Source organism: Antechinus flavipes, chromosome 3 (assembly GCF_016432865.1).
Source record: "Antechinus flavipes isolate AdamAnt ecotype Samford, QLD, Australia chromosome 3, AdamAnt_v2, whole genome shotgun sequence".
Lineage (NCBI taxonomy): Eukaryota > Metazoa > Chordata > Mammalia > Dasyuromorphia > Dasyuridae > Antechinus > Antechinus flavipes.
In genome coordinates, this window is record NC_067400.1 from 79,885,635 (window position 1) to 79,900,476 (window position 14,842).

General features: G+C 33.0%; 1 protein-coding gene across 2 annotated transcripts in view; it reads right to left on the minus strand.

Moving 5' to 3' along the window:
• PARD3B (par-3 family cell polarity regulator beta) overlaps positions 1-14,842 on the minus strand; it is a 1,324,210-nt gene that overhangs the window by 788,668 nt on the left and 520,700 nt on the right. The window lies entirely within an intron of this gene.

Genomic DNA, 14,842 nt, shown 5'->3' on the forward strand with positions numbered 1-14,842 from the left:
CAGGATATCAACATAGGATGAAGACTATGGAAGCATGTTTCTGGCTCTGATTCTCAGAGCTAGGCAGGTTACACCTGTCCCTCAGGATTCCCCTTTCTAAGGGAATACAGATGTCTCTTCTCTGATGCGTCTGGCCAAGGGTTGATAACTGGTAGCCCAGATCGGTTTAACTCCTTATCACAACTTAGTTTGTATAAAAATATATCCCAATAGCATGCTCACCCTTCAGCTCAGGAACTTATTCTCCCCATACCACCTCGGCTGGGAGAAGAGGGAAAGAAGAGGGAACAGGTTTGGTTTAATTCAGATCCTACAAAACACTCAGATCTCTTCATCCTTCCCCTGGTCATCTCCAAGTTATACTAGCTTCACTGAACTAAGTACTTGAAGGTCACTTTCTTCTCCCCACAAAGTATTAATGCAAACCAGAACACTGGTACCCTCCAGCACTTCAAATTCACAAAATCATAGTCTCTAACTACAGCCACAAAATATTCATATTTGCTTCACAATCTGATACACTTCATTTCCACATAATTGTGACTGTTCTGATGCTTGGGAATCTTTCCTTGAGAATCTGCCTTTTGCTACATTAATGCTCCTTTTCCTAACTCCAACAAGATAAATGAGGGGACTTGTGCTGAAAGCTGCTTGCAAAAGGGATTTCTGCAGCAGCAAAAGGAGAATCATTTCTTTTGATTACAACTAAGTGAGATGTCAAATTGACCTATGTTCTTGGTTCCTTAGCCTATTTGTCAGATAGGCTCAATGGATAGAGAGCCAAATTCTGAGTCAGAAAGACTTGAGTGTCAAATCTTTAGGTATTCAAATTAACACTGGTCAAGTCACTTAATCTGTTCGCCCAGATTAGAAACGTATCCAGTATCTTAAAGATTTGCAAAGTGCTTTATACATATACATATATATATATACCCTTCTTTACTTATTCTACCCAATGTTCCTGAATCTAGGATTCATTATCCTCTCCTCCTAAGAACAAATACCCTAAAGTAAAAACATACTGTCAGCATGAATTTAAGTTTAAGTATTAAATATCCTAAAAGGCATCCTCCTAAAATAAGGTCAAAAAGGGATGTGGGCATAAAGGGTGATATTATAAGCAAATTAGGAGAACAAGGGATAGTTTACTTATTAAATCTTTGAAGAAGGGAAGAGTTTGTGGCCAAAGAAGTAGAGAACATTATGAAATGCAAAATGATTGATTTTGACGATGTTAAAAAGTTTTTGCATAAACAAAACCAATGCAGCCAAAATTAGAAGCAAGGTACAGAGTTGAGGAAAAAAAAATTATAGCCAATGTTTCTAATAAAGGCCTCATTTCTAAATTATATAAAGAACTATGTCAAATTTTTAAGAATACAAGTCATTTCTCAATTAATAAATGGTAAAAGGATATGAACAATTTTCAGATGAAGAAATTAAAACCATCTATAGTCATCTGAAAAAAATGTTCTAAATCACTACTAATTAGAGACATGCAAATTAAAACAACTCTGAAATACCACATCACACCTCTCAGATACACTAAGATAACAGGAAAAAATAATGATAAATATTAGAGGAGATCCAATCTGGGAAAACTGGGACATTAATGCACTGCTGGTGGAGTTGTGAAATTATCCAACCATTGTGGAGAGCAATTTGGAACTATCCCCAAAAGGCTATATAAAACTGTGCATACCCTTTGATCCAGTAGTGCCCTTACTGGATTTGTATCCCCACCAAATTATAAAGGAGTAAAAAGAATCCACATGAACAAAAATGTTTGTAGGAGTTCTTTTTGTGGTAGTAAAAAATTAGAAAATGAATAGATGCCCATCAATTGGAAAATGGCTGAATAAGTTTATGGTATATAAAAGTAATAGAATATTGTTATTCTATTAAAAATGATGAACAATGATAAAGAGAGCCTTAATTGATCAAAGATGGACAGAAGCAGCTACACTCAGAGAAAGAACACTGGGAAATGAATATAAACTGCTTGCATTTTTGTTTTTCTTCCTGGGTTATTTATACCTTCTGAATTCAATTCTCCCTGTGCAACAAGAAAACTGTTCAGTTCTGCACACATATATTGTATCCAGGATATACTGTAACCTATTCAACATGTAAAAGACTGCTTGCCATCTGGGGGAAGGGGTGAAGGGAGGGAGGGGAAAAATCGGAACAGAAATGAATACAAGGGATAATGCTGTAAAAAATTACCCTGGCATGCGTTCTATCAATAAAAAGATATTAAAATTTAAAAAAAGAGAAAAAAAATGATGAACAAGCTGATTTTAGAAAGACCTGAAAATATTTACATGAACTGATGCTGAGTGAAAGAAGAACAAAAATACATTGTACATGATAATATCAAGATTGCGTGATGATCAACAATAATACTTGATTCTTCTCAATAGTTCAGTGATCCAAGGCAATAAACTTTGGATGGAAAACACAATCTGCATCCAGAGAGAGAACTATGGAGACTGAACGTAAATTAACACATGCTATGTTCACTTCCCCCCTCCACTCCTTTTTCTTTTGTTTCTTTTTCCTCTCATGGTTTTTCCCTTTTGTTCTGATTTTTTTTCTCTCAACATGATTCATAAGAAAATGTGTAAAGAAACTGAATACACATGCATAAACATTAAAAATGTTTTTATGTGGAACTGGAGAAAATAAGAGAATTAAAAATATTTTAAAAGATAACGTTAAGGTTCTACATCATATCTATCAGATTGGCTAATGTGACAATAAAAGATAATGATAAATGTTGGCAGAGTTGTGGGAAAACTGGAACACTGATGCACTGTTAGTGGAGTTATGAACCGTTTTGGAAAGCAATTTGGAACTATACCCAAAGGACTATAATATTGTGCATACCCTTTGATCCAGTAGTACCACTACTGAGGCTGTATACCAAAGAGATAATAAAAGAGGATAAAGGACCCACATGTACAAAATAATTTTTAGTGCCTTTTTTTGTAATGGTAACAAACTGGAAATTGAATGAATATTCATCAATTGAGGAAAAGTTGAATAAATTATAGTAAATGAATATAATGTAATATTATTCTATAAGAAATGATGAGTAAGCTGATTTCAAAAAAGCCTAGAAAAACAAAAAACTGATGCACTGAAATGAACAGAACAAGGAGAATATTATTTACAATATTAATAGCAAGTTTAAGTGATGATGAACTATGATGGATTTGGCTCTTCTCAGCAATATAATGATCCAAGACAATTCCAAAAGATTTGAGATGGCAAATGCCATTTGCATCCAGAGAAAGGACTATAGAAAGTGAATGAAGATTGAAGCATACATTTTTTTTTCCTTTCTCGTGGCTCTTTCCTTTTCTTCTGATTATTTTTTCACACGAATAATATGGAAATATGTTTAAAATGATTCTACATGTATAATCTATATCAAATTGCTTGCTGTCTCAAGGAAAGGAGAGAAAATAGAGAAAAAATTCAGAAATCAAAATCTTATAAAAATTAATATTGAAAATTATCTTACCTGCAATTGGGGAACAAATAAAATACTATAAAACGGAAAAATAATATTTCATTGCTAGAGGAGAAAGTTTTCTTGTTAAGGTGTTTTCCACATGAATAAAATGGTAGGCCAACATCTCTAATATACGGAAAAATCACCTTCCTCAGAATTATTTATATGTAAGATTAAGTTTCAGGAAAATATAGGAAAAATATTTTGGAGGGAGTAGTAAAATTTTTTTAAAGATCTTCAACAGACAAAAACTCTCAAAAGGTATTGACTCTAATTTCTCTGCAACTAAATGCCAATTTCTGCCTTAATTTGAACAATTCCTTCATGCAATTTCCGATTTTTTGGCAAACAGGTATGCATATATGGACAAATGTAAACAGAGAGTTTTAGGCACTCTAATTTGCCTTCAAAAAGACCAAAAAATATAAAGACACACACTCACACTTGGAGTGGATTGAAATGAGGCTATCTTTGTAGCTATAAGTTGATTATCTGTTTTAAAGAAAAGCGAGTAAAAAAGATCTATATTTTAGAGTGGGAAATTATGCAGTTGAATAAATTGTATGGCTAGTCAAATCAGGTAGCCTTCAATTTTTTTTAAAACAAATAAATGGCATGTATTGATTTCTGGGCACAAATGATTCTATTTCATACATCCTAACCTAATTCATGCAGAACTGTTGGCATCCATTTCATGAGAATTTTTAAACAGCACAAATTGAAATTTCCATCTTTGCCTCAATGTTTGTACCCTAATGTAAACATATGGAATCTGACATTAAATCTTAAAAGCTCACTTCTGTATGATTTTGGAAGGATAAAGAGGTCGGTAAAGAGATATATGCCTCTCTGAATAGGCTGTATGTAACTGGGAAGTTATATGTAGTTAAAAAAAATAAAAGATGCTCAGTTTAAGTGGATAATTATGCAGTGTAAATTACATGGTTAGTACAGTCAAAAATCATTTTCCCAAAGCAAATAACACATTAGGGACACTGGGAATATAGCAAGGAATGCTGGACATGTATGTATTCCAGATACTTGCTTGAAAGAGAACAGGTAGGGACATGCTTTTGATGAATTTGTAATTTTTTTCTGAACTTCTGTCACAGAAATACAAATAACTATCTCACATAATCTCCAGTAGATTTCTACTTGGTAAGACCAAATCTTACCTAATTATAAGACTGTATTTTACCCAAATTTTGTATCTTAGAATCCTAATGCAAGTACCCTGAGCACAGAATATCAGTACATTTGCTGAATAAATTAATATATATGCTGAATAAATGAATAAAGAAATGGATGAAAGAGTACAACCCATGTTGAAATCATTTGAAATTTTGAAGAATGGATATGCTCCTTGAAAGTAAGAACTGTTTCTTTTGTTTGTTTGTTTTGCCTTTCCTATGATCAGGCATGGACAAATCATATTGTTCTCCAGAATTTAAATTGAACAGCATGTAAACAAAAGTTAACAGAACCTGTAATATTAAAGCTCTCCAAAGAAGCTTCATAGAATTTTTACTGGTAATCCTTCACAAAATTGACTGGTTGTGATTAATCCAGAAATTCTCCCTGAAATCTAGCCAACTTCTTAAAAAAAACATGAACAAAAAGTGTCTCTTTGTTGATAGTGCTCTTTTAAATTTTCTTTTTTTTTTTTACCATAAACTCATTAAGAAATATTAATATGAACATTTTAACAGAACAGTAATACAAAAAGAAGATTATTACAAAAACAATTATTTTCTTAATTGTATATTATATAATACTCTCTTATGTGTTTAACCATGGTCTTTTGGATCATTTTCATGTGTTTGGAGACTATTCCATATTTTCACGTTTGTTTTTTTTAGACTAAATAAATCTCATATATTCATATTAGCACATGAACTTTGTTGGAAAGGAAAGAGCACTGAATTTGGACAGAAGATCTGGGTTTGAATCCCAGATTGGCACATAAGTTATTTATATGACCAGAGTAAACTTTCAAGGTCTCATTTTTCTCATCTTTGAAATGAGGGGTTAAACTTAGGCTAGAACCTAGCTTCTTAAACTGTGGGTTGTAACTCCATATGGGACCATATAGCTGAATGGGGATGTTGCAAAATTATGATTTATTATCAATAAATGTTTGTTTTATATAACTATATACTCAGATTCATGTAAAAATTTCTCAGGTGAAAAGGGATCATGAGTGAAAAATGTTTTAAGAAGTCCTGGGCTCAATAACTGCTGACATTCCTTCTAGTTTTTAAATTTTCTATTTTACCTTTTATGTTCTCTACAACCTTTCCACATCCCTCTTAATTTTTAAAAACTGAGCATCCAGATTCCAAGAATGGTCTGAATAATGTTGACTATCCTTGTGAAGTACTTCTGGATGCTGTGCATTTCTATATTTTGCTATTCTAATCATCTACTTATTATTAGTATATATTTAACCACAATAACTATTTACCTCTGACACTCCTCAAATCTCTATTTCTTTCTCTGTAATTTTCCATCACGAATTTGTAACCTTTTCCCCAAGTGGTGCTCTAGGCACTAACCCCTAATTACTTCATCCAGTAGGTTTTTAGCCATTTCTCCAATTTACCAATATTACTTTGAAGTCCAATTCTAACATCTAGCTCTCCCTTGCTCTGCCACTTAATCCCATCTTGGGATAATATTAGAGTCTAATGAGACTGCTTTTTATTCTGTCTTCCATGCTATTGATTGAAAATGCAATGCTGGCTTAAGAGAAAGCACAAGTCAAAGGGATGGACAGCTGTATTTATGCTTCTTGATTCACATGAGAAGAACAGTGAAATCAGTTATTATCTAAATGTACCAAATAAATTATTTTCAGGCTAACAAAGAAACTTGTCTTCCACAAAACTTTAGTATAAAAAGAGTTTCAGAGTGCATTGGGTATTTTCCTCAACAGAAAATAGGAAACACTAAATTTATACAATTTATAGGTTATCAGTAATAACCATGTATAATCAGTAATAAATATACAGACTCGAGAAATAATATCAATTCTCTTGTCCTAGAGATTTCTTTTTATACAGACATGCAGTCTTCACTAACATCTAAACATGACTTTGGGTATTTATAAAAGAAGCTCTAAATATCTCATATTTTGGAAGAGATTCCCTACGCATGGGATAGGAACACATTTTCTAGACTGTATTTCTACACAAATATTCATGATCACTCCAGCTCCATTGCTCTCCCATCTGTTTAGCTATGTGTGTGTGTATTTCTCTATATATCCATTTTATCCATCTACCTATTGATACATGTATCTATGTACTTATGATTATATGTATTTTTAATCTCTCTGTCTCAGCTGAAAATGTTCTCTCTGTACTCACAATGTCCTGGAACATTGTCTGAATTTCTCTTTTGCCTGCATTACTAACCAATGAATGATACTTATCTGTGTCTATATCTACCACTTATCCATAGCATGTGCATCTTCAAAGTGAAGGATGTGCCATATTTTCATTTTTGAAGTACTTTGTCTCTTATTACTTAGTACATTGTCTCATATTCATTTCATTCAACAAGTATTCATTAAAGACTTACTATATGCTAAGTACTGTGCTAGGCAGGCCAGAAGACAGACAAAAAAAGATATATGATAGGTGACTGAAAAGATTTATTTAACATATTTATCTATCTAATCTAACCTTTAAAAAATGTAAACACCTTAGCTTTACTTACATAATTTATTCCTTGGGGTTAATAGCAGCTTTGGCCAAATAGCACTATAGATGTTTGTTATTCTGCAGCCCAAGCTATTTCTTAAAAAGTGAAAGTTATGGGTTATATTTTCTCAGAAAACACTCTAAGAATGTGGCTTAGTCCTTCAACTTTAGTTTAAAAGGAATTTCTTTACTTTGATAATTTATTTTGTTTTTATAAAATAAGACTTGGAAATATTCCTGTATAAAATGGAAAAATATCAAGACCTGTCAAGGACAGGCATGTTTCCTTCTCCAAACCCTTTAATTCAATTAAAACTGTTTCAAATAATATATTGCAGTGGGTGAAAAACTATTTCTCTTGGATAAATTTAATAATTTTCATGTATCCAGAGGATAAATGGAAATTAAAAGCAAGCAGCTAATAGCATTTCCCTGAGTTGGCATTCAGAGGAATCTGATAAGTAAATGCTGGAGAAAGGACTAAAGAAAGAGGGCATGATCTATTTAAAAAATAATTATTATCATCTGCATATGGGGCAATTGCTAGTTTACAAATGTGTTTGCTATAGGTAATTTTTAAGCAAGTGTGAGCTGAAAGAAAGAAGCCAGTTTAATTAGCAAGCCTAAGAAGAAGTTTGTGTTGGTCCCCACATTACATTGTACAAAGTATCCTTAAGCACCTCAGCTCCATTTGATAAATGTGAGTCACGTGGCATACATCGCTAACACAGCATTACTGTGAACATTGAAAAAACATTTATTTGTAGCTGCCAAAGGCTGCATTCCTGTTAATTTAATAAGCACGCACCATTTGCCCTATGTCTGACAATTTATGTCAGACCCTGGACAGGTACAGCAGCCTTTTAAAACTAGCAATCTGTGACAGGCGGGGGTTTTAGCCAAAGGTAAAATGAAGTTGTAAATCTTCAGCAGTAACCCAGCATTAAATGGGCTTCAGAAGGCTTCAAGCTTCTACAAAATTTCTTTGAACCAGAAAACCAATACTCACTGTCATACCTGGACTGTGGGTGACCCTACTACCTAGCAGGAAGCAGGATATATCCTTAGAAAGTTTGTATATGTAAGAAAAAAATCTTGGATAAGTCAATTATTTTTGGTGGTGGTGGTGGTTGTAGTAGTAGTAGTAGTAGTAGTAGTAGTAGTAGTAGTAGTAGTAGTAGTAGTAGTTGTTGTTGTTGTTGTTGTTGTTGTTGTGTGGCTTACAAACAAGTAAAACACAAAACACCCTCTAGCTATAGTCTGAATATTGCTTGCTATGTATTATTTATCAACAGTAAGTTTTTAGTCTCACTCTATGTAATATACAAAACAAGTACCTATGTAGCATGGAAAACAGAATTTTCTGGTGTCAAAAACGTGTGCATTTATAAAAAGGAGATATTTTAAAGTGATTCCCATTATGGAAAGGCAGCATAGAATAGTAAAGATAGAACTGGTCTTATATCCTGAAAAGTGTGGGTTGCAGTCCCATTTTAGATAGTATATATATCCTGCTCCTGGAAATCACAATTTCTGAGTGCTTTAGGTTACTCTCTAAGACTGTAAGTTGCAGAGACAATGACAATCTGCATTGTCCTTTCACACCTGGGAGTTCTCTGAGTCATAAAATCACAGATACAATATATCTCCCTATCTTCACTTTCTTAAGTTCCTATCTGATATAAACTAATTTATTACCTCTCTTACCTAACCTGGGGACTAGCTCTGGGTAGAATTATGAAGAGTGTGGTGTTTTTGTGCAAATATCATAACTAAGTGTAATGACTGTGTAATTATAATAATAAAGTTCAGCCTTGAGTAGCTGGAAAAATGCAGCTTCTCTTCTTGGCAGGTGAAGGATTTTACACACAAACTGTCAGATTCAGCTTTAGTTGATATGTGAGTTTTCCTAGATGGATTTTTCTCCCTTTATTTATTAGAAGAGGAGAGATAGACACAAAGAGACTGAAACAGACAGACACACATAGAGACAGAAAGACAAATACAGAAATAGAGACAGAGACAGATAGAAACAGAGAGGTAGACAGATGGATTTGAAAAGTTAATGAAAAAATATAACAATGCTATAGTGTTTGGCATATAATAGGGATTTTAAAAGTGCTTGTCCACCCTAACTTGTGGACCAATACATGTACAAAGCTTTTGTTCTTGACTTTTCATTAAATTACACACACACACACACACACACACACACACACACACACACACCAATTTTAATTAAAGGGAGAACCACTGAATTCTTTTACAGAAACTGTATAGATGTAGACCCTGGTGAAGAAACAAGAACAGAACACAGCTTCTCTATTTCACTAGGGAAATTATTGGAGAAGAAATATCAAATTTTAGACTAGAAGAGGGCATTCTAATATACTTCTGACATCCTCATTTAAATATAAGAAATCAAGAGCTTCTAAGTGTAAAGAACATGCCCAAAGTCCCACAGTACTGGCCAATAAATATAGGTTAGGCTAAAAATGTAGTGGTAGTCATGAATCTCTCTCAAGGATTCTTTCTTGACTTTTCTAAAAAATCATTCTGAATAAAATGAAGTATGCCTTTAATGTTAAACTAAGGAACAATAAAAATTATTTTACTGGAAGATACAAGACAACAGTTGCCCAGCTTACTCAGGGCAACTTCAGGGTGGTTTCTTATTTCCAAATGCTTCCTCTAAAGGGGTACATAGAAGACATATTGTTCCAACATTACTGATTCTTATCCGCACCAGCTTTGATAGAGAAAGTACTAAAATATGTGCTCCAATGAAAAAATTTTAAATTGGAGTTTCAATATCTATTAATAAACTGATTATATGTGTGTATATGTGTTTGTGTACTTAGGGTAACAGGAATGGGCTATCCCGTCATCTGTTCATATTATCAATCACTTGGTTGGACAGAGAAAATTTTTAATGATTTCAACAGCAATATTTCCATATGATTCAACCATTTTTAAGAAGAATCTTATTAAGAAAACCAGGAATGATGGAAAGGGGAAGGGATCTTTTCCTCCTGGGAACAACTTCAATAAAATACAAACTCAGAAGCCTCTAAAACTTTTCTGGAAAGTCTTGTGATCCCAAAGGGCTATATCAATAAATCAGCTCACAGAATCTTGTGTGGTTTATTTATATGACTGGAACTAAGGAATTTGTAATAAATCATTACTTCTTTTGAAATATTGGTTCTCAAATAAAGTTTCAAAATAAAAAAAGAATGATGTTTTGACCTAACAACTTAGTACAGCATTTCTGCAAAAACAACGAAAGCAAAAGTGATATTTCCAGACTTGCCTGGGTTTTAACTTCAATGACAGTCTTTTAATGATAGCATTATCCACGATCAGCTAATAATAATCACCCTAGAACTGATGTCCTCATTAATTTTTCTTAAACAATGTTTTACATGTTGAAAAAAAAGTTTGCTTGTATGTGCAAAATAGCAATTGATGTAAAAATCATCCCCATACTGAGGATGAACATTCTAAATCCTAGCATAAAAACAAACCACCTACAATTTTTAATTAAAAAAATCTAAATAATTCCTATTATCTCAAATGAAAATGGGACTATGTTCTTACAGATCTGTGCAATTTTTCTACTTATAAATTAGGATGGAGGAATGATCAAAAGATCAATATTTGTGAATAACTAAAGTTGCACTGTTTTTTCTGCTTAGACTAGGCATTCTAGTAGTTGCATTACATATTCAGGGCATGTACCTGCCTCTTAAATGGAATACATATTCTGAAAAATGAATATTCAGATTGATGCAGTAAATAGGAACTCCAGTCACCCAAATGAACTGCAGTATTCAAAACACAATACAGATAGATTTATTTCTCAAGCCATTCATAGGCAGTATAAATATAGAGTTTCTTCGCTTAGCATGGAATTGGGAATCAAAGAGAAATACATACTGAACTCGATCATTGAAAGTCACAGAAGTAGTCATCCAGCACTGACTGATAAAAACAAGGGTTAAGCATTGTTTTTGTTCAGCCTTCATTCTCAAAAAAAAGACCAATGACAACTGAAGGGTGATGTCTTGACTTGTAAGTGAATTGGATTTAAGTGAAGCAGGACTGTGCAAAATCATCAGCCTCTCTCTCTTCCAGAGTCATCAGAATTCAGTATGAAGACGTAGATTGAGACAACTGGAAATGACTCCAATGTAATGGGAGAAGCTGGCCTTTTTTAAACTAAAGGTTTAACCATAGATGCTATGTAAAGTTCCTTCTTGCTACAAATCTATGATATTATGGATTCTAAGATCAACTAAAATTCATTCAATGTTTATGAATACAGTACAATTGGCAGATTTCACTCCCTTAGGCCTTCACCACAGAATTCAAATTTATGCTCAGAATCACTATATGATACTAGCCATAAAAATTTATTGGTCTGTTACTTCATGAAATGAGAAATCTTGTCATGGTCAGGGATTGTCTCATTTTTGTCTCTGTGTTCTTATGAAGCACAGCACCTGGAACACAGGAAGTGATCAGTAAAAAATTATTGACTGATTGAATTCTAAGGCACCAAAAGACTCTTTTTCTATTCTTAAAATTGCTTGCAATTATCTTTGTGATCCGTATAGTTGGTCAAATGTGATCCTAAGAGGGAAAGAGGGAGGAAAAAAAGTTTCTGTCAACATATACAAATATTTTAAGTTACTTATACATCTTCAAATACAATAGAACACAAACTCCTTGAAATCAGAGGCTGTCATACTTTAATAGTTGTATTCTCAGCACTCAGTATTCTATAACTTATACAGAATTAAAAACTCATTGATTGATTTGATCAAAAATATGAGTACAATTTGATTATTTCCACACTATAAATATGTTTTGTTTACTATGATGTTCCAAGGATTCAAAGGCAACTGGCAGCCTAGAAAACTAATTTCTTGAGCTTATCTATTCTGAATCTAATATTGTGGGCATCCCCCTCCAAAACCACTATTTTATTTGTTTGTTTTGCTCCTGTCAAGAAGACTTTCTAGGAAATTCCAGAACATACATAGTTCAAACTTAGTTTACTTACATTGCCACAGATGATTACAAAAATGCCCCTTGTTTCCATACTCAAGGTAAGAATGCATGTTGGGTATGGGACAATCTCTATTTTAATTCTCAAAAAGCAAATGTAGGATTCACAATAGACCATGTTCAATCAATATAATTTTCCTCCCTTTTTAGAAAGTAAAAATTTCCACGAAGACCTGTAAGTCTTCTAAACTCTCAATAAGAAGAGAAGTAAATTTGAGGTTGCTAGAGCATTAAGCCAGCATTCTTGTGAATCATACTATTGCCTCAGAGACCTATACAGGAACCCAGCTTTATGACACTACCCTAAGGCCTTAAACCCATCCTAAAAGGAAAGCATACTTGAGATTCCCCTCACACTTGTTCTTTTGCTCCCTCAATATATGGCTTTAGTGCCTTGCTATTCTTCTAGTTTTAGGCACTACATATGTAATTCTCATTTCCCCAAAAAGCTATCACCCAGGAATTATCCTCCCTCTCTCCCTTCAAAATAATAGATTCCAAAAGTCCTGAACTAAGAGTTCTTGGATGTTAAAGATGTGACTCTGGGGCTTGTGTTACCTGGCAGTGAGGGATAGGGAGTAGGGGAGAAAGGAAATTTCTATTTAGTGGAAATTTTACTCTTTAGCCACATGGTTACCTTGTCCTGAGAACATATTGAGAATACCAGATCCCAGGTGGTCAAGACTACAGGAAGTTTGAATCTAGAAACTTTCCTTTTGGTCTGCTTAGGTAACTTATATGCACATGTAACTTATAGGAAGACATTTGTCAGTGCTTGAGGGCCCAGAACTATCTGCTACTTTCTAAGGAAAAGGGGAAAAAGTCAAAGAACACATAGATAGATAGAACTCTCTATAGATGCTGTACAAAGATGTGTTCCTAACCTAAATAATCTAAATAGTTTAAATGTCTAATTTACTCCACAGTTATTGAGATACAATAAAAAAGGGCAATTAAAGGCTCAACACCTTGCAAGTTCATTAAACTGATCAAATAATTTTTCAATCAATCCCATTATCTATACAGTGAAATTTAGGAATTGAGTATCTCTGTATAGTATACTTATCTTTAATTAAAGATTTTAATTCAGACTTCATTTTATCAGAAATGATACATTATTATCTAACTAGAAACTTCATATTTGAAATTGTAATGTTTAAATTAATTTTTCATTTGATTCAGGAAAGTCTGTTTTTATTTTTAATAATTAAAATAAAATAAGAGTGCTATTATTAACTAGTGTGACCAACAAATCTAGAAGACTTTTGTTTTATAAAATATTGAGAGATTTGAAGATTTTGCTTATATGTGTGCATATTATTTGCATTTCCTAATGTCCTGACAGATAAAAGACTAAGTGAAGAGAAAATAGTATACTAATCCCTTTGAGTAACTGAAATGGGAAGGATTCACAGTTTGCTTCATCTACTTGTTTTATAAACAATTGTTGAGCATTCAGGACAATAAGGAAAGGGATTGGCATAATCTATATTTAAAGTAGGAAAGAGGCACAAAATATAAGAAGTATAGCTGAAAGAAAAATTACTACGCCCAATTTCTATTTTTCTGCATTATGGATGAGAGGGCTTTCAGTTTCCATTCTAACATAATGATAATCTCAAGTTGACTCATATAACTGGCTAGGAAAAAACAGACAAAGCTGGAGGATGCAAGACAGTTGTGAAAAAAATGAGACATATAGTGAATGGTGCAATTTGATTAACAGTTTTCTCCCAGTTAATATTTTTTCTTTATATTTGGATTTTTAAAATGCCATTAATTTTGGAGTGCTATCCAGGTATATCACCATATCATGATAATAAAATCCTGTTATTTGGTTTTTATCTGAACAATTATGCCTAATAAGTTAATTATTATAGTCTAGTTTTGCTAAATGTCATCAAATTTTCAATTAAACCAACAAGATAAAAAGGCAAGTTATTATTTCTTATATTTACTTATTTCAATCTTACTATTCTGTATCTGCACTAAAATGGAAGGAAGATAATGTTGGCAAATTTTTAAATTTCTTCTATGTGGCATAATTTTACTAGGAAATCAGAAAGTCTAGATTGAAAGCTAATCCCACTACAGAAATCTCTCCAAACTATAAAGATCACATTTTAATCTTCTTTTTTGAAAAAAAGACAAATAATGATAGGAGCCATGAAATTTAGAGATCATTTTACAGTGTTAGAGACACGTGGAAAATTGTACAAAAATAAACAGATAGTGTCTCATCTCTCTAGTTCATTAATATAACTATTATAACACCACTTCTAAAAACATGTCCACACTTACAATGCTGATAGCAATGTTGACTTTACATAGATGTAAATGTGGATATAGGTGCCGATATAACAGAAGAAGTAATTATATTGTAAGGAGATTCCCCCCAAAACAAGACTCTCCAAAGCTATTAATTTTAAAGCATCCAAAGAGTAAGTGGGCCCTTTTTAAAATTTGTTGTTAAGAATCCCAGGATTTATTTTTTTCTATGGCCTATGTACAAAATATACATGATATGGCAACAAGGATCCAGATT